Source organism: Pelobates fuscus, chromosome 1 (assembly GCF_036172605.1).
Source record: "Pelobates fuscus isolate aPelFus1 chromosome 1, aPelFus1.pri, whole genome shotgun sequence".
NCBI classification, from domain to species: domain Eukaryota; kingdom Metazoa; phylum Chordata; class Amphibia; order Anura; family Pelobatidae; genus Pelobates; species Pelobates fuscus.
Genome location: NC_086317.1, coordinates 248,056,463 through 248,076,988, shown reverse-complemented (window position 1 = coordinate 248,076,988; position 20,526 = coordinate 248,056,463). Strand labels below are relative to the sequence as shown.

At 41.2% G+C, this 20,526-nt stretch overlaps 1 protein-coding gene across 1 annotated transcript in view; it reads left to right on the top strand.

Annotated features, from left to right (window-relative positions):
• Positions 1-20,526, top strand: part of CSMD2 (CUB and Sushi multiple domains 2) — a 916,375-nt gene that overhangs the window by 96,807 nt on the left and 799,042 nt on the right. The window lies entirely within an intron of this gene.

Sequence of the window (20,526 nt, the reverse complement as noted above, 5' to 3'; positions counted from 1 at the left end):
ATAAGTAAATATATAAAAATAAAAAAATAATATATATATATATGGTATATAAGTATATTGGTCATTTAATCTGTGAATGAACTCAACATTTAGTGGTTATCACCCAGCCATCAACCATCATTGTTTTTTTTTTTTTGCTGCCATGAACAGAGCTCCAAATCACAGATCAAACAAAACTGTTTTGTGCACTGTCATTTTGTAATTGCATTTTGTAATTTGTCCATATAGTGTTTTTTGGCTCAGGATTTAAAGCGAAGCACAAGTCACCCAAAATTCAGATGATTTGCATTTTGTAAGAATCCAAATGCAACATTTTATTAAATATTGCTTAAGGTGTGCTGGACTGCTGACCAAGATTGTCTTTGATTGACACTCTCAGCAGAAGATTCTCTTACTAGAGGTGTAATGTAAATGTGCCGGTTACTTATTTGTATTAGGAAATACATTATAAGCATCAGTGACGGGGAGATGTCAAAGGAATTGTGTTGTAGAAATATCTTAGATATTTTTTTCAAGAACTATTAAAATAGTCTATAGTTTAGTTTTTTAGTTTTTTTGTTGTTAATACACCATATTTGTTTTTTGACATGTCTACTACAAGCAATAACAAACATATTGAAATAATGCAGTTTTCCTTTGAAGGGTTCCTCAGGTTTGGCGTTAACATGTCAATCACTGTACATGTCTGATATCTCTGCTATCTTCAATATTACATAAGCAAAATATATTTTTAAAAGCCGAGCTGAACCCCAATTGTGTACTAAGAAGCACAAAGTATGAATGCAGATACATTCAATTATAACCATGTTATTGCGTACTGCAATTGTTGGATCACAGTCTGATCCACAAAAACTGCTGAATTAAAAGATGGGAATGCATTTTATCCAGAAATTGATTTTCTAACATTCTATATTGAAATGTAACATGCTAATTAATGGTGTTTAATTAATGGTAGTGGAGTATTTTTTCTTTTTTATTAATCTGGAATAATTTAACATAATAGATTGCCCATATCTAATTTAAAAGCGCTAATTCAATTCTATTATTAAAAGCTAAATGAGAATAATTCTGTAATACATTTGTATTTTTCGTTCCATTTTTCATATGTGTGTTTTGAAATATTAAAATAATCACTTCATATAGATATGTTTTTTTTATTTTTTAAAATGTTATCTATCTATCTATCTATTGATGTGACCCTGACACCTTTGTGGCACTTGAGACTGCAATTTCATTCCTGAAACTTACATGTTCTAACCAACTAAAAGCTGCCAAGTCTCCCAAAAACATGTAAGATCATTAATAAGGAATTGTATTTTGGGGAACTGGCTAGCTGCCTAACTTTTTAAAATGCATTTTGTGTCTTGATATCTTCTGAAATTCCTCTCAACCAAATACATTAAACAGTGTAAAGATTGAATATCCATGCTCCCATAGAGCGTGGGAGGGGTGAGGCCCAGTGCGGAATGGTAGGGAAGGAAGGTGGAAGGGAAGGAAGGTGGAACGTTATTTAATGTAATTCAACATGAATCCGAGCCTATGTCTACACACAGTGGAACATGATTAAGGGGCACTCAAGGCTGCAGCTGATTCACATTTTGCAATGCATTAAAAATACACAAACAAAATAAATAAATAACTAAAAAAGGGAAAGAGTGGTGGTAATATGGCGCTACAATATGCTGCTAAAACCACAGTGAAATCAACCACACAGTTTCACAGAAAAGCATAAAGCAGAAAATAGGATATAAAGTGGATAGCACACTGGAGAACCAAAAATGTGTATTAAAGTATTTTTACACAAATAGAGAATAAAAAATTGCATATACCATAGAGTATGTCATAAAGCAGATCTTTATCCAGATGTCTCTGAAAAGAATAAAGCTTATATAGGGCAATATTGTACTGGTAAATATCCCAATGTCAAATATGTGTGTACAAATAGTAAAATTTCCTACTCATATTTTAATGAGCCTGCATTCAAACTGGCTCAAGTATATAGGCATGAGTAGGATATATTTGGGTATTAAAGAGCAAAAAATGGATGTAAGGAAAAAGATTAAAAAGATTAAAACATTTATTGTAAAATAAATAATATAGTCTTACATTTAAGAAGTTTGAAATCAGCACAATCAGCACAACGCGTTTCGGCTAGACGCCTTCATCAGGTGAATATAAAACATATTCCACTTGCCCCTTCTTTTAAACCCCACATTCGCGGCAAAAGTTCATTAAGCCCCGCCCACATTCATTGCGTCGCGTCACTTCCGGTGATCTGAACTTCCGGTTTCGGCTGTTCCGTCTTCGTTTTTCATCCATCTTTTTAGTGCACCAGGAAGTGTCTCACTTGGTTAAGGAGATCTTTTCTTCACATTGTTCATTTAATCAGTGTTCTATAGTCATAGTACCGGAAGTATTCCGGCGGCCATTTTCGAAGTGGTATACATGATATATTGATGGGCAAGTGAAACATAAAGAGAAATACATATAAAATATCAGGTTATAAATAGAATGTGAACACAAATATTAAAATCTACAAACATGTGTATACATATATATATATATACACATATAATAAAAGTGTGTGTATATCCTCCACCATTATTAAAAGAATAAAAAACGATTAAATATAATTAAAAATCTCAAAATCAATATTCATTTCAAGAGGGGATAAGGTGTCCAGCTCAAAGATCCACCTCATCTCTGTTTTATTAAAAATCTTGATAAAATCTCCCCCCCCCCCCCATGGTTTTTTAACTCTTTGAATGCCAATAAAATATAAGTGTTTGGGATCTCCATTATGTTTTTGTGCAAAATGTGCAGAGACAGAATGGTTCAATATTTTATTTTTAATGTTCTCCTATTCTTGTTTTTAGTGGTCTGGTGGTTCTACCGACATACTGTAGTCCACAACTGCATGAAAGGAGATAGATGACATTGTTCATATTACATGAAATAAAATAATCAATTTTACATGTTTTTTTAGTAGTATAAGATGTGAAACTATCTGTCTTTTATTCTTAACTATGGTTTCTTTACACGCTTGGCAACTCCCACAGTTGAAAAAGCCTTTTAATTTAGAACCTGAAAGGTCTCCATCTGTCATTTCTTTGGTTATACAACTTTTAGTTAAAATATGTTTAAAATTCCTGGCTCCCCTATATGTAATTTTGGGTTTTTTTCCAATAAATTGCTCTAAATCTTCATTCTGTTCTAGGATATGCCAGTGTTTGTTTAAAATCTTTTTAAAAAGGCTACTTTGCGAATTATAATTACATATAAAATTAATCTGTTTATCTGGGGATTTATTAATTTTAGTTTTATACATCAAAAGATCTTTCCTGGGTTTATCCAGGATTTCTTTATATTGTTTTTCTACCTCTGATTTTTTGTATCCTTTCTCTAGGAACTGTTTTTTTAAAATTCCGGATAGTTCTATAAAAATGTTATCATCTGTACAATTCCGTCATACTCTAGTGAATTGTCCTTTAGGTATATTTGTTAGCCATGGGGAAAAATGGCAACTTTCCATATTAATATAGCTATTAATATCCACAGTTTTAAAATATGTACTAGTTTTTAGACACCCCTTATCTACATAAATCTGCAGATCTAGAAAATTAACCTTTACATGACTGACTTCTTGGGTTAAAACAATTCCCCAAGTGTTCGAATTTAAAAAACGTATAAAAGAATCTAAAATGGCACGGCCTCCTTTCCAGATGAAAAAATATGTCATCAATGTACCTTTAATAGAGGACCCAGTTTGCCCCCCAGTCATGTCCAGAGAATACAAATAAATTCTCCCAATAGGACATAAAGAGATTGGCATAACTGGGTGCAAACTTGGTCCCCATGGCAGTGCCATTCTTCTGTAAATAAAAATCCCCCTCAAACCAGAAAAAAAATATTATATAAAATTAATTAAATTCTCTTCATGATAAAATGTATTTGATCTTGTTGAAAAAACTGGGATTGTTCTAAAAATAATTTTACAGCCTCACAGCCCTTTTCATGCTGGATGATAGTACATAGACTACTTACATCACAAGTGACTAGTAGGTAGTCCTCATTCCATATAAAATCATTAAGGAGCTGGGGGAGATGCATAGTATCTTTTAAGTATGATTTACCCGTAATGACTAATGGTTGTAGTTGTAAGTCTATATACTGTGACAGGGGAGATAGCAACGAATCTACCCCATACACAATAGGTCAACCTGGAGGGTGTAAGGGATCTTTGTGTAACTTGGGTAAAATGTACATCACTGGAATTTTAGCAAATTAAAAATTCATGTATTTGTATTCGTTCTTATTTAAAATTCCTTTTTGATAAGCTTCATCCAGAAATTTACTTACCGTATATACTCGAGTATAAGCCGACCCGAATATAAGCCGAGGCCCCTAATTTTATCCCAAAAAACTGGGAAAACTTATTGACTCGAGTATAAGACTAGGGTGGGAAATGCAGCAGCTACTGGTAAATTTCTAAATAAAATTAGATCCTAAAAAAAATATATTAATTGAATATTTATTTACAGTGTGTGTATAATGAATGCAGTGTGTGCGTATGTGTGTGTGTATGAGTGCAGCGTGTGTGTATGAGTGCAGTGTGTGTATGAGTGCAGTGTGTGTGTGCATGAATGCAGTGTGTGTGTGCATGAATGCAGTGTGTGTGTGTATGAATGCAGTGTGTGAATGCAGTGTGTGCAGGGCCGGTGCAAGGATATTTGCCGCCGCCGTAGGCAAAACATTTGTTGCCGCCCCCTCCCCCCCCCCCATATGTCCTGACTTCCCCCTCCCCTCCCATAGTGGTCCTTATCCCACCCCCTCCCTCTCATAGTGGTCCTTATCCCCCTTCTCCCTCCCATAGTGTTCCTTATCCCCCCCATCCCTCCCATAGTGGTCCATATACCCCCCCTCCCTCCCATAGTGGTCCTTATACCCCCTCTCCCTCCCATAGTGGTCCTTATCCCACCCCCTCCATAGTGGTCCTTATACCCCCCTCCCTCCCATAGTGGTCCTTATACCTCCCTCCCTCCAATAGTGGTCCTTATCCCCCCCCCCTCCCATAGTGGTCCTTATCCCCCCCCTCCCTCCCATAGTGGTCCTTATACCCCCCTCCCTCCCATAGTGGTCCTTACCCCCCCCTCCCTCCCATAGTGGTCCTTATCCCCCCTCCCTCCCATAGTGGTCCTTATCCCCCCCTCCCTCCCATAGTGGTCCTTATACCCCCCTCCCTCCCATAGTGGTCCTTACCCCCCCCTCCCTCCCATAGTGTTCCTTATCCCCCCCCTCCCTCCCATAGTGGTCCTTATCCCCCCCTCCCTCCCATAGTGGTCCTTATACCCCCCCCTCCCTCCCATAGTGGTCCTTATCCCCCCCTCCCTCCCATAGTGGTCCTTATACCCCCCTCCCTCCCATAGTGGTCCTTATCCCCCCTCCCTCCCATAGTGGTCCTTATCCCCCCCCCTCCCTCCCATAGTGGTCCTTATCCCCCCCTCCCTCCCATAGTGGTCCTTATACCCCCCTCCCTCCCATAGTGGTCCTTACCCCCCCTCCCTCCCATAGTGTTCCTTATCCCCCCCCTCCCTCCCATAGTGGTTCTTATCCCTCCCTCCCATAGTGGTCCTTATACCCCCCCTCCCTCCCATAGTGGTCCTTATCCCCCCCCTCCCTCCCATAGTGGTCCTTATACCCCCCCTCCCTCCCATAGCGGTCCTTATACCCCCCTCCCTCCCATAGTGGTCCTTAACCCACCCCCTCCCTCCCATAGTGGTCCTTATACCCCCCCCCTCCCATAGTGGTCCTTATACCTCTTTTTTTTGTTATTATTAATTTTTTTTTTATTATTATTATTTTTTTATTATTATTTCTTATTTTATTTATAATTTTTTTTTCGTCCCCCCTCCCTGCTTGATATATGGCAGGGAGGGGGGCTCTCCTTCCCTGGTGGTCCAGTGGCAGTTCAGTGCGCCGTCCTCTGCGCCGTCCGTTCTGCTCTTCTGTCAGCTCCCAGTGTAAATCTCGCGAGATTTACACTGGGAGCTGACCGAGGTGCTGACCGGACACGCAGAGGAGGAGAGAGCTGACAGGAGCTGCAGGACAGGTAAGTTACAGCTCTGCCAGCCCCCCTCTCCCCCCAGTCTGTATTATGGCAATGCAAATTGCCATAATACAGACCTTGACTCGAGTATAAGCCGAGTTGGGGTTTTTCAGCCCAAAAAATGGGCTGAAAAACTCGGCTTATACTCGAGTATATACGGTAATTCTTTTTTTTATATTCGGTTCAGGATTTCTTTTTAATTTACAATAGGTATTAGTATCATTTAATTGTCTTTGGATTTCTCCAAGACACTGAGTTGTGTCCATCACAACCACCCCTCCTCCCTTGTCCGCAGGTTTTATAACAATTTCTTTATACTTTTTTAGATTATTTAGAGTTTTTTTTTCCTTCAAGGAAAGATTATATTGGAATTTATTAGGGGGTTTAATTTTTTTCAAGTCAGTGAGACAAGATTTTTCAAATGTTCGCATACTATTTGTTTTCAAAAAGTGTGGAAAAAATTCTGATTGGGGTTTTAGAGATGTGTGGATAAAAGTGTCTTCATTAGATGTTGGAATCTTATTGGCATTCAAAAAGTATTTCTTTAGACATAATTTTCTTATGTACCTGTTTATGTCCAAAAAAGTCTCAAGTTTATTTAAACCACAGGAGGGAGAAAATGTAAAACCTTTTCTTAGAATATTTAATTCATCTTCTTCCAATTTTTTGTTGGAGAGGTTAAATATTTTGATAGGTTCTGCAGACGTAATTATATCTCTCTCAACCTTCTTATTCTTCCTCCCTCCTCTCTTCCCTCGTTTGGGGAATCTCTCCTACTCTTTAATGGTGACCGAGTAACTCGGTCCCATTATGTCTCGATTCGGAGTCTCTAAAAAAACACCATCATTTCTAGCTGTTCTGAGAGGTTCAAACCTATTTTTAGAGGCAAAAAAGTTGGATTCCCACATATTCTGGTTATGCTTTTTTTGAGTAAAATCTCTGTTGGAATTGAATTTCTCTCCTTGTGAACTAGAGTTAAATCTCTCTCTCTGGGGCTTAGTATATTTTTTATGGTTGTAAGGGGAAGATGTCTTTCTCTTTCTAACTACTTCCGTCCATTGTTCTTGGCTATTTTCTTTAAATTGGGGTCTTTAAATAAATACTTTGTTTTGAAGTTCCTGCACTTGCAGTGTCACAGGGACTGCATTTATTCCAAATTGTTGCACTTAATTGCAATTGTGTGCAAGGGGGCAGAGACACAACACCTCCTTGCGCCATGACCCATTTAAGGAGTCTCTTTACCTTCTTTGTGTCCTTTTGATGTTTAATTTTGTCACAAAATACAGGGCTTTATTTATTATCTATTTATTTAACAATTCTTATATAGCACCCTTATCCAAAAAGCTTTACATAGATTAACAAATTATATAATGAGTGAAAATAACATTTTGATACATACATTGAGTTGCAATGGCTGTGTTAATACCTAAAGAATAAATCCTGTTAGTCTTAACAACAATTATATTAAATTACTGAACATACATTTACACACACATACTGATATTCATATGTACATTCACATTCATTTGCATAGGCATTCATACTCTCACTCACATTCACATTTACATATTTAGAGTCATATACACAGATATACATTGATATACATACACAAACACACATGGACACATAAACACACACAAACTCATACACATACACTGATATACACACATGGACAAATAAACTGATTAGCCACAACATTAAAACCACCTGCCTAATATTGTGTAGGACCCCATTGTACTGCCAAAACAGCAGGGCTCAAGGCACTTTTTCCACAGCAGGAACGCAGGACTTGTTTGCTCGCAAGGCAAACAAGGCATTTGCCTTGTTAGCCTCGGGGCTGGCATCCGGTTGAACTCCTGGCGTGCGACTAGGGAGAGCTGATTTATGAGCTCTTCCTGTTTAGCTTCTTCGTGCACCGCCGAGGGATCCCAGGAGCCAGACATCATATGTGTGTGTCTGTGAGTGAGTGTGTGTGTGTGTGTCTGTGAGTGAGTGAGTGTGTGTGTGTGTCTGTTAGTGAGTGTCTGTTAGTCTGTTAGTGAGTGTCTGTGTGTGTGTGTGTCTGTTAGTGTGTGTGTGTGTGTGTGTCTGTTAGTGAGTGTGTGTGTGTGCTAGTGAGTGTATGTGTGTGTCTGTTAGTGAGTGTCTGTGTCTGTTAGTGAGTGTGTGTGTCTGTGTCTGTTAGTGAGTATGTGTGTGTCTGTTAGTATATGTGTGTGTCTGTTAGTGTGTGTGTTAGTGTGTGTGTTAGTGTGTGTGTGTGTGTCTGTTAGTGTGCGTGTGTCTGTTAGTGAGTGTGTGTGTTTCTGTTAGTGAGTGTGTATGTGTGTCTGTTAGTGAGTGTGTATGTCTGTTAGCTAGTATATGTGTGTCTGTCAGTGAATGTGTGTGTGTGTATTTAGAAGGCGGGGAGGGGGGGGGGCTGTTGGCGGAAGGGGGGTGGCACCTGAGTTTTGTCATGCCTAAGGCAGCACAAAACCAGGATACACCACTTAGTATAGGGTGTGTGAGAGAGCTGGGAAGTCAGTGTAGAGAGATCCCAGCAGCCCCTATGGCACACAGCACAGCAGCTGGACATGCCAGCCCCAGAGCAGGCACCTGCCAGGTGGCACCCCTGCAAACAAATGTGCCGAAAGTCATGTGTCTGCTCAAAGAAGAGGGGGTTGCACTGTGCACTCCCTGCCACCAGTCACTAGGCCGGACTGCCATCCTATTTACATACACTACATACAGGACAGCAAGGTCACAGATAATACATTATATAACAATATACATTTCACTGAGCTGTGATATATATTTGTCTCAGATAAGCTGTTGGGTTATGGTTAAGAGAGGCAAAGGTCAGAATAAAAGATGCACAGGTATGGAGAGAGGGATTTGGGGAAGTAATCTGATCAGGTGAACTGAGAAGAACTGAGAAGAGCCAATAATTAGGCAGTATTAGGCAGTGCTTGTATAAACTAGACAGTGTCTGTGTGTATTAGACAGTGTGTATACATTAGGCAGCATCTGTGTGTGTATGTATTAGGCATATGTATGTAACAGACAGTGTCTGTGTACGTATGTATCAGGCAGTGTGTGTGTGTGTGTGTGTGTGTGTATTAGGCAGTATGTATGTTTGTTTTAGGCAGTGTGTATATGTATTAGGCAGGCTCTGTATATTTATATATTAAGTTGTTTGTGTGTATATCTATGTGTGTGCATTAGGTAGTGCCTATGTTTTTATTAGGTAGATTGTGTGTATGTGTGTGTGTGTGTTAGAATGTATGTATGTATGTATTAGGCAGTGTATGTGTGTGTGCATATATAGTATAGTAATCAGGTTATGTGTGTTTATGTGTGAGCTAGTGTGTGTGCATGTTTATGTATTAGGCTATTCTTTCATGTTTGCAGAGGTATAGCACAGAGGGAAAGAGGGTAACAAATGTGTATCACCAGCACCTTGTGCACAACGAGATACCAGTTGTAATAGTGCATAACAAACCCCTAGAATTGGATTATTGTTGTGCAATGGTGACAATCTTTTACAAAAGGGAAATACAAACAGCGGTAGAAGAAGCTTCACTTCTCCTGCGATTGTTTAAATTTCTCTTTTTGAAAAGCGGAATTTTTTTGCAAAAGCAGAGGTTTTGGCATTTTTTGCAACTTTGCCAAACTACAACGTTCTTTGAATAAACCCTATAGAACTGCTTTTAGTCTGATTTTCTGATTGGTACCTCTGATCATATCTGTGTGTGTATATACATATACAGTAATCAAAAGTATTCAACCCCCATTGAAAATCAGGTTTATTGCCAAAATTTACAGACATTCAGCTGTTGTAATGAACAAATCTAACAAAAGCAATTGGAATAGATCAATGCAACAAATGCTTTAAGTGGTTTCCCCAACTCAACTGAAAATGCAACCCCTTCATGCAAGCATCTTTAGTACTAAGTAGAGCACCCTTTTGGACTGGCTGCAAATGAGATGCATAGCAATATACCAGTTTATGGCAGCGGTCATGAGCAATGGCCCTCAGTTCAGCAATATTCTTGGGTTTGCATGTTATGGGGTTTTCTATGGGGTGCAAGTCAGATGACTGTGATGGCCACTGCAGAATTTTCAAGGACTTCTTCTGTAACCAAGCCTTTGAGGAATTTGAGGTATGCTTGCAATACAGCAGACAGTCTGTTCCTTTTGACAATAAACCTGATATTCAAGAGAGGTTTAAATTAATTCTGATTGCAGCTGTATGTGTGTATTTAGTTATTTATTTTTTTTCTTTTTGTATGATTTAGTCGTGGAAATTATTAATGCCCCCCAGTTTTGACTGTGAAGTCAGGTGTAAAGGAGGGGAAGAGAAAAAGAACTGGTTGTCATCTGCAAGAGATTGACATTTAAGCTATGAAAGGGTATGAGTTCTGTCAGGGTAGCAGTACACAGAGATAAGAGGAGGGGGACAAGGACTGGGCCTTGCAGTACACCAACTAAAATAAGGATGCGACGGGAAAGATAGGATGAGAGCTTTGAGAGTGGAGTACCAGTAATATGAATGTTTGTCAGGGTAGATAGAAGAGTAGGATGATGAACTGTATCAAACATAGTAGAGAGATCAAAGAGAATTAGGATGGAGGAGCACTTAGGATGCTGAGATTGGGCAAATAAATTACAAACAGGAAGGTGTGCAGGTTAAGTTCAGTTGGCAAGCCAAAAGTCAGATCGGATGGTTGCATGAATATCAGTGGAGCGGATGAAGGCACATAACTGTTTGTAGACAACATGGTCCAAGAGCTTGTGAAAAAGGCGATCGGTCAGAAGCTATTAAGTTGGGCAGGATCGAGAGATGTTTTTTTGAGGAAAGAAGTATCAACTTTCAAAGGTTACTTTGACGGCACATCATACTGTTTTTTTTTTATGCACATCATACTGTTTTAATAGCAGCAGAGCAGATTCCTATTAACACTGGAGAGTTTAAGGTATCAATCATTTGTGTCTTTACATTTTAAGATTCATATTTTACATATATTACAAGAGCCAGCCTGGATTGCTGGTATATGTACAATTTGTAATCAATCCTACCATTTTATGCCTTAGCAGTTGCTTTATGCATGTCAGCTACATATTTAGCTGGTAAAGTATGACTGTGTGATTCCCAGTGCATTTATTAGGGTTTCGATGTGATGCTGAGGCTTTCTGACAGCTCTGCACCGGCAAAGTGTCTGTCATTTTACTGAGTGTATGAGCCAGGTTACCCAGTGTGTGCCCTAAAGCAAGTGTACTGGAACATCCTGGGATTTGTCACTTGTGACTGTTAATGCAAAGAGAGCAATCATATATTCTGCGAATGACGTTTTAGCTATATAACACTTCCAGATGTGCAGCTGCCTGGTAATGTGGGTGAGCTGTCCCTTCAGGGTCGTGACTGTTTAGACATATCACAGTGAAGGTAATACCACACCAAAATCATAGACTGACTCCATCATTCTTGATAAGAGCTCTGTGCATTGCTCGGTCCTCTGTCCACTTATTTATTGGAATTCCATAACAGCATAAACAGAACATCCACCAGGCAGTTACCCAGAACATAAGCCATGAATTTGTGATTGCTGTCAGGATATGAATCCTCAGAGACTGCTTGAGGGTGTCATCTGATTCTTTGTGCAAAGCAGTGGCCAGGAATAGCAATGGCTGAGCTAAAACAAAACAACATTAAAAAGTAATTTTAATGATATCAGTAATACCCCAATTGAAATCCATATATGTAACATTCACATTAATTTAATAAATTAAACCTATAGCTCTATTATTCATATTTAATTGCCAGAGATCAGAATTCCTTTTTTCCTTTCCTACTGGTCGAAGATAGTTAAAGCGGCACTGTCATGCCGAATTCCGTTTTTTTTTTAACCCCCCTCCCGCCTCAACTACATCCAATCGACCCCCTAGTCATCCCCAAATGCCCCTATGCCCCCCACATTACCTATTTTTTATTCTTTATTTTCTGCCCCGATCTATATTCAGGGCGCCGCCATCTTTGTGTGGGTAGGTGAAGTCCCTGTGGGACACGTCATCTACCCACACTACACAGACTGTGAGATTCCCGCACATGCCCAGTGAAACACCTGGACATGCGAACGGGAATTTCATCTATTCATTCATTCATCAGACAGACGAATGAATGAATAGAAAAAATCAGACGAACAAACTAACACTGTGTATCAGTGTTAGTTTGTTCGTTCAGTTTATTACAAGGAGGGAGCTACCGGCGTGCAGCTCCCACCTTGTAATATGTAACTATAGAAGCGGCAGGGAGCAGTGCTCCCCACCACTTCATAAGCCCCCCAGGTCCCCTCCTCACTCTATGGGGGTCAATATGACCCCCATAATAGCACAAGGGAGATTAAAATCTCCCCAATGCCCCTACTCGCTATACCGCGAGTAGGGGCATGTCCACTAAACAGTGAGCAGCCTGTGGCTGCTCACTGTAAAAAAAAAAAAAAAAAAGGGTAATAAGGGGGGGACGGGGGGCCTACTGTCCTCCCCCGCCGGCCCCCACCCCTGGACGGCGGGTGGGGGCCATAATGGGAATGAGGGGGGACCTACTGTCCTCCCCTCAGGCCCCCACCCCTGGGCGGCGGGTGGGGGCCATAATAGTAATAAGGGGGGGGACCTACTGTCCTCCAGCCCCCGGCCCCCACCCCTGGGCGGCGGGTGGGGGCCCTAATGGAAAAAAGGGGGGGGGGGACCTACTGTCCTCCCCCCCGGCCCCCACCCCTGGGCGGCGGGTGGGGGCCATAATAGTAATAAGGGGGGGGGGGATCTACTGTCCTCCCCACCCCTGGGCGGCAGGTGGGGGCCATAACGATAATGGGGGGGGACCTACTGTCCTCCCCCCGCCCCCACCCCTGGGCGGCGGGTGGGGGCACTAAGTAAATTCCCCCCCCCCCCCCCATCAAGGTGACTAGGGGTGCCCAAGCCCCTAGTCACCCACCCCCCACCCAAATAAAAAATGCCCCTACCTACCCCCCTCACCCTAAAAAATAGTGAGGGGGGAATAAAATTGCTAACCTGTAAAGTAAAATTAAACTTACCATTCGACGTCTTCTTTTTTCTAAAATCTTCATTTTTCAGCCCCAAAAAAGGCCAAATAAAAAACCATCATAGCCGTCGAACTAAAAATAAAATAAAAAACCCGAGCGCAAAAAAAAAAAACCCGACGAAAAAGAAAAAACCGAGCGCACAAAAAAATAATCCATCTTCACCCATGGAGGGCTCCGCGCAGACTGAGCTCCGCAGGGCGGGGCAAGGCTTATAAAGCCTTGCCCCGCCCTGCAATTAGCCTAAGAACACTCTGATTGGTGGGTTTAAGCCAATCAGAGTGCTCTTTGTCATTTTACAAGCGTGGGAAAGTTCTTTGGAATTTTCCCACGCTTGTAAAATGACACAGAGCACTGTGATTGGATGGCTTGAAATCCATCCAATCACAGTGCTCTGTGTCATTTTACAAGCGTGGGAAAATTCCAAAGAACTTTCCCACGCTTGTAAAATGACACAGAGCACTGTGATTGGATGGATTTCAAGCCATCCAATCACAGTGCTCTGTGACATTTTACAAGCGTGGGAAAATTCCAAAGAACTTTCCCACGCTTGTAAAATGACAAAGAGCACTCTGATTGGCTTAAACCCACCAATCAGAGTGTTCTTAGGCTAATTGCAGGGCGGGGCAAGGCTTTATAAGCCTTGCCCCGCCCTGCGGAGCTCAGTCTGCGCGGAGCCCTCCATGGGTGAAGATGGATTATTTTTTTGTGCGCTCGTTTTTTTCTTTTTCGTCGGGTTTTTTTTTTTTTGCGCTCGGGTTTTTTATTTTATTTCTAGTTCGACGGCTATGATGGTTTTTTATTTGGCCTTTTTTGGGGCTGAAAAATGAAGATTTTAGAAAAAAGAAGACGTCGAATGGTAAGTTAAATTTTACTTTACAGGTTAGCAATTTTATTCCCCCCTCACTATTTTTTAGGGTGAGGGGGGTAGGTAGGGGCATTTTTTATTTGGGTGGGGGGTGGGTGACTAGGGGCTTGGGCACCCCTAGTCACCTTGATGGGGGGGGGATTTACTTAGTGCCCCCACCCGCCGCCCAGGGGTGGGGGCGGGGGGAGGACAGTAGGTCCCCCCCCCATTATCGTTATGGCCCCCACCCGCCGCCCAGGGGTGGGGGCCGGGGGGGGGGAGGACAGTAGATCCCCCCCCCCCCCTTATTACTATTATGGCCCCCACCCGCCGCCCAGGGGTGGGGGCCGGGGGGGGGAGGACAGTAGGTCCCCCCCCCCTTTTTTCCATTAGGGCCCCCACCCGCCGCCCAGGGGTGGGGGCCGGGGGCTGGAGGACAGTAGGTCCCCCCCCCTTATTACTATTATGGCCCCCACCCGCCGCCCAGGGGTGGGGGCCGGGGGGGGGGAGGACAGTAGGTCCCCCCCCCCCTTTTTACTATTATGGCCCCCACCCGCCGCCCAGGGGTGGGGGCCGGGGGGTGGAGGACAGTAGGTCCCCCCCCCCTTATTACTATTATGGCCCCCACCCGCCGCCCAGGGGTGGGGGCCGGGGGGTGGAGGACAGTAGGTCCCCCCCCCTTATTACTATTATGGCCCCCACCCGCCGGCCAGGGGTGGGGGCCGGGGGGGAGGACAGTAGGTCCCCCCCCCTACTACTATTATGGCCCCCACCCGCCGCCCAGGGGTGGGGGCCGGGGGGGAGGACAGTAGGTCCCCCCCCCCTCATTATCTTTATGGCCCCCACCCACCGCTCAGGGGTGGGGGCCGGGGGGGGGGACAATAGGTCTCCCTCCCTTATTTTACTTTACGGCCCCCACCCGTCATTTAGGGGTGGGGGGCAATATTTTTTTTATTTTTTTTCTACAGTGAGCAGCCACAGGCTGCTCACTGCTTACTAGACATGCCCCTACTCGCGGTATAGCGAGTAGGGGCATATTATTTACTAATACCAAGTCATTTTTACTTGGTGTTAGTAAATTTGGCTGAAAGACCAATTTAGGTCTTTCAGCCTTTTAGTAGATAGCTCCCTGATACCGTGGGAATTAGGGAGTTATCTACTAAGCGGCTGCAAGATGCAGCCACAGCAATGAATAGGATCGGAGTTTCATTCATTAGAATGAAATTCCGATCCGAACAAAGTACCGAATTGCATCCTAACACCAATGGAGAAACAGTGCTCATTCTGTTAGGATGCAATTCGGCAGTTTTGCCGGCGTTCTGTCTAAGTGACAGGACTTTCGGCAATACTGACAGGAAGCATTGTGGGAACAGGGAGGAAAGCTAGGGATCATGGGAAAATTGCTCTGACCAGCGGAAATGAAGCACACTTTGCTCCTCCGCTGGTCAGAGCTGGTCAAGCGGAGGAATCCTCCATAAGACAGAGTCCCTACTTTGTCTTATGATTTTAAAGAAAACTAAAGAAGACAGGAAGAAAAGAATAACAGATCCTGAGAGAGGGGGAGAAGAGGAAGAGATTGAGGAAAGGTAAGTTCGGCATGACAGTGCCGCTTTAATTCTATAGTGGAGTAACTTATTTATAACACAAATAGCAAATAAAAGCACAAGAGAAGGACAGCAACTCAAATGGCTTGCCCTTCTGTGGGTTTCCACTCAGTTTGCAAGCTAGTTTTAGCTTAACCCCTTAAGGACCAAACTTCTGGAATAAAAGGGAATCATGACATGTCACACATGTCATGTGTCCTTAAGGGGTTAAAGAAACACTATAGAGTCAGGAACAAAAACATGTATTTCTAACACTATAGTGCTAGAAACTCCATTTAGGTGGCTTACCTCCCCTTAACTCCCTTAAAATGTAATAAACATTACCTTATTTCCTGTGCGGCACTGGCCCCACCCCTAATTCGCCTCCTTGCTGACATTATCAGAATTTATTACTTCAGCCCATCCAAGGGTTTTTACATAGGGAAAGCATTGGATTGGGTAAAATTGGCAAGGTCACACATTTAGGCTGGAAGAAAGGAGATTTCATCTAAGTCAAGGAAAAGGTTTTTTTACAGTAAGAGCAATAAGGATATGGAATTCTTTGCCTGAAAAGGTGGTTTCATCGGAGTCCATACAGATGTTTAAACTGCAATTGGATAAATACTTGCAAAAACATAACATACAGGGATATAATTTCTAATTAGTGGGGCAATAGCTGCTTGATCCAAGGAGACATCTGACTGCTATTTTGGGGTCAAGAAGGAATTTTTTCCTAGTTTGTTGCAAAATTGGGAGCTCTTCAGACTAGATTTTTTTGCCTTCTTTTGGATCAACAGCAAAAACATATGTGAGGAAGGCTGAACTTGATGGACGCAAGTCTCTTTTCAGCTATGTAACCATGTAACTATGTAAGTACTGTTTAGGTAGCTACAGGAGGCACTTTTTTACTTTTTAATATTATTTATCGTGTCAATAGTTTTTGGTTTTATTTTCATATGACTTAGCTTGACTTGTGCCATTAGAGAGAGAACATGAACGATTTGCATAGCAGACTGATCCTGTCCTAAAAGTACATGAAAAAGGTACATACGTCTTTCACTTACTTTTCAGAATTGGAGGCTATTGAAAGGCTGAAAATGTCAGCTGACATTGTCAGTCCATTAGCAGCCACCTTCAGAGACAGTGGAGGGGCAGAGCAAGCAGGCACAGTTATCCAGACTTTAGGGTTAAACCTTTTGGAGTGTCTCTTAGGTAAAATATTATTTTGAATTAAAAATAAAATATAAGTTAACTTTTAAAATACCCTAGATGCACAGCCTTTCTGTCCTGGTACTAATTTTACAATGTTTTGCATTGGGATCGATTCAGAGTATAATTGATGAGAGCTAAATTGAAGATAAATAGATAAAACGCGGCTAAAACCTTTTTAAACTTGTTGATGCAAAACAGATACTTTTTGCTTTGTTTTTTTAGATGATAACTCTGCATTAATAGAAGTTATCATAAACTATCACTTTCTCGCTACTAGAATTTAATAAAACTGCTGTTTCTCCGAGCCCTATTGTGATTTAAATGAGTCACTGCACTAGTAATTGTGTCACTTTAAGGTGCACCAAATAAACTTCAACTGTCTTACAAACAGTAGGAATCCAATCTAGAAAGACCAAACAGTTGTCATCTGTTATCTTTTATCCTGTATAGAAGGGAATTTTCAGCTTGCCCTATTTCCACCCAATTAAATGAGATGCACTAAAGGAAATCAGCTCACGGTATTTGGTCTTCAAAAAGTACAGTTTCTACCTTGCATTATTATTAATGATGAGTTACACATCTTCTGAAGGCGTCTGCTCTAGATTTAAGAAGGAGGGGGTGTTGAAAGGATTTTCAGGCAGTTTTCATTCTGCTTTTACCTAAGAAAATCAGTCACATTAACATCTTAAATGTCAGTGGGGTGTATTCTGGCATCTACATATAGCAGCTCTGAATATTTAAATACAAGCAGTAGATTTACTGATATTCACTCACAAATCAGTTATAATTGCACAGATTTTCTTCAGGGAAAAAACACAGTAAAGAAGACAATGATAGGGTCCGTGGCATACATTTGGGAGATTTGGCTAATGTAAAAGACAAGGATTTTTTTTTTTTTTTTAAAGATAGGTAGCATTTAGGCTGACCACTTCTATTTTGTATCTCAGATGTAATTGCAACCTTAACTTCCAACCACCTCATAAATATTGTTGTGATACATATGACACTCCGAGCATGCTTTCACATATATAAACCCAACTTAAAGGAACATTCCAAGCACCATAACCACTAAAGATCACCATAGGTGTTATGGCACCAAGATGTCCCCTGTCATCCCTCCTTTGTAAAGAGACAAACCGTTTTAGAACATTTTCAATCCTTACTTGTGGTCTGCTTCCATGGGTGCTCCTTCTTGCCTCTACTGAGCTAAGCTCTACAGTGCAATGTTTAAACTATTGTCTCAACCAATGAGCTAGCTCAAGAGAGCTGACAGAAGTTCCTGCTTAGGAGCTGGTAGTTCTGCGTCATTAGTAATGGATTATTAGTGGCATTTGATAACAAGTCAAACCATTCCTCATGACCCTCATGAGTGTTGAATGTAATGACATACAAAATAAAAAGATGTATTTTTTTTTTGTAATCACTCATTCTCATTCAATGTATTTTAAAGCTAGAAGACAATGGTAATTCAGCTTTATGTACACTGTGCTGATGAAATAAAAAAGATCCTTACCTAAAGATCACTTCCACCACTACTAAAATGGTGTCTGGATACTTCCCAAAAGAAGCATGTGGCATCCCACAATTCCTTATACACATGCATATTAATCATCTTAACATATGATGTCACTTTGATTAGTATGATGAATGGATAAACTCCCTACATAATTTTAAGATGTGTCTCACACAACAGGTAAGCTTTTTATTCCATAAGGATTGGTAGAATAAAATATGGTCTGTAGAGACCCTCTTTCAATATGGAATGCTTCAATAACATAGCAACACAGGTGTTTGATGTAATTATAATTGGTGTATTCTGTGTATGTCTTTAATTTAATCTGGCTTCAATTAGAATCTAATAGGTCTTTAAAGCAGCTCTGTAACTATCGGGTTCCTTTTGGGCATCAGCATCTTTTTTCAAAGTTTGTCTTCTGTTTCTGGTAGTTCCTTTGTAACTGTTGCACTGTTGGCTTCACAAGTGTAGAAAACATAGACAATCTATGGATGATCCTGGCATCACAAATGTAGAAAACATGGACAATCTATGGATGATCCTGGCATCACAAGTGTAGAAAACATAGACAATCTATGGATGATCCTGGCATCACAAATGTAGAAAACATGGACAATCTATGGATGATCCTGGCATCACAAGTGTAGAAAACATAGACAATCTATGGATGATCCTGGCATCATAAGTGTAGAAAACACAGACAATCTAGGGATGATCCTGGCATCATAAGTGTAGAAATCATGGACAATCTATGGATGATCCTGGCATCACAAGTGTAGAAAACATGGACAATCTATGGACCATCCTGGCATCACAAGTGTAGAAAACATAGACAATCTATGGACGATCCTGGCATCACAAGTGTAGAAAACATGGACAATCTATGGATGATCCTGGCATCACAAGTGTAGAAAACATGGACAATCTATGGACGATCCTGGCATCACAAGTGTAGAAAACATGGACAATCTATGGACGATCATGGCATCACAAGTGTAGAAAAGATGGATCATCTATGGACGATCCTGGCATCACAAGTGTAGAAAACATGGACAATCTATGGATGATCCTGGCATCACAAGTGTAGAAAACATGGACAATCTATGGACGATCATGGCATCACAAGTGTAGAAAACATGGACAATCTATATACGATCCTGGCATCACAAGTGTAGAAAACATGGACAATCTATGGACGATCCTAGCATCACAAATGTAGAAAACATGGACAATCTAGGATGATCCTGAGAGACTAAAGTATCCTCTGTAGAACTTCTCTCTAGCAGCAGTTGCTGGGAAATCACAAAAGTTGACGGTGGAAGCTCTCCACTCTTCTTTTTGTCAGCTTTGGCATTGCCTATAAAATAAAGTAGTTCCTTTTTTTCTTTGTTTTATGATATATATTGACTACACTGAAATATAAAAATAATTATGATAAACTTGAAATTGATAAAGTCACTGTGAGGGGGTGAAAACGACCACTCTCACTGAAATATAGATGATGTTTTTGTTTTTTTTATATATATATATATATATATATATAGAGTTTTTGTTTTACTCTTTTTCTAACTTGCCTTTGTTTGCCATTTGATTTTGAATGCATGAACCCTTAAATAAGGGGCTGTCTGTAGCTGAAAGAGGTGCAGCATAATGATATGGTGAGGACTAGGTGTCTCCTTACTATTATTCATATTTTATTATTTATATGGCGCAAGCAGATTCCGTAGCGCTGTACAATATGTGGACTAACAGACATGTAATTGAAAACAGACAACTGGACATACAGGAACAAGGAGGTGGGGGGCCCTGCTCAATGAGCTTACATTCTAGAGGGAGTGAGTATAGTGACACAAAGGTAAAAGTAGGGGTACGAAGTAGGTGGTTAGAAAAGTATTCACTGAGGGCTTAGTAGGTAATTTTTGTCAGTTGCAAGAGAGGAGTCATGGAAGGTGAGGGATAAAAACCTGCTAACAGTTTAATTGATATGCTTTCTTGAAGAAGTGAGTTTTCAATGATTTTTGGAACGAGTGGAGACTGGGTGAAATTCTTACAGAGAAGAGAATGGAGTTCCACAGAAGAGGTGCAGCCCTGGAAAATTCTTGGAGGCAAGCATTAGAGGCGGGAGTACGGACAGAGGATATACGTAGGTCTTTGGCAGAGTGTAGGGGCCTTGATCGGACATACTT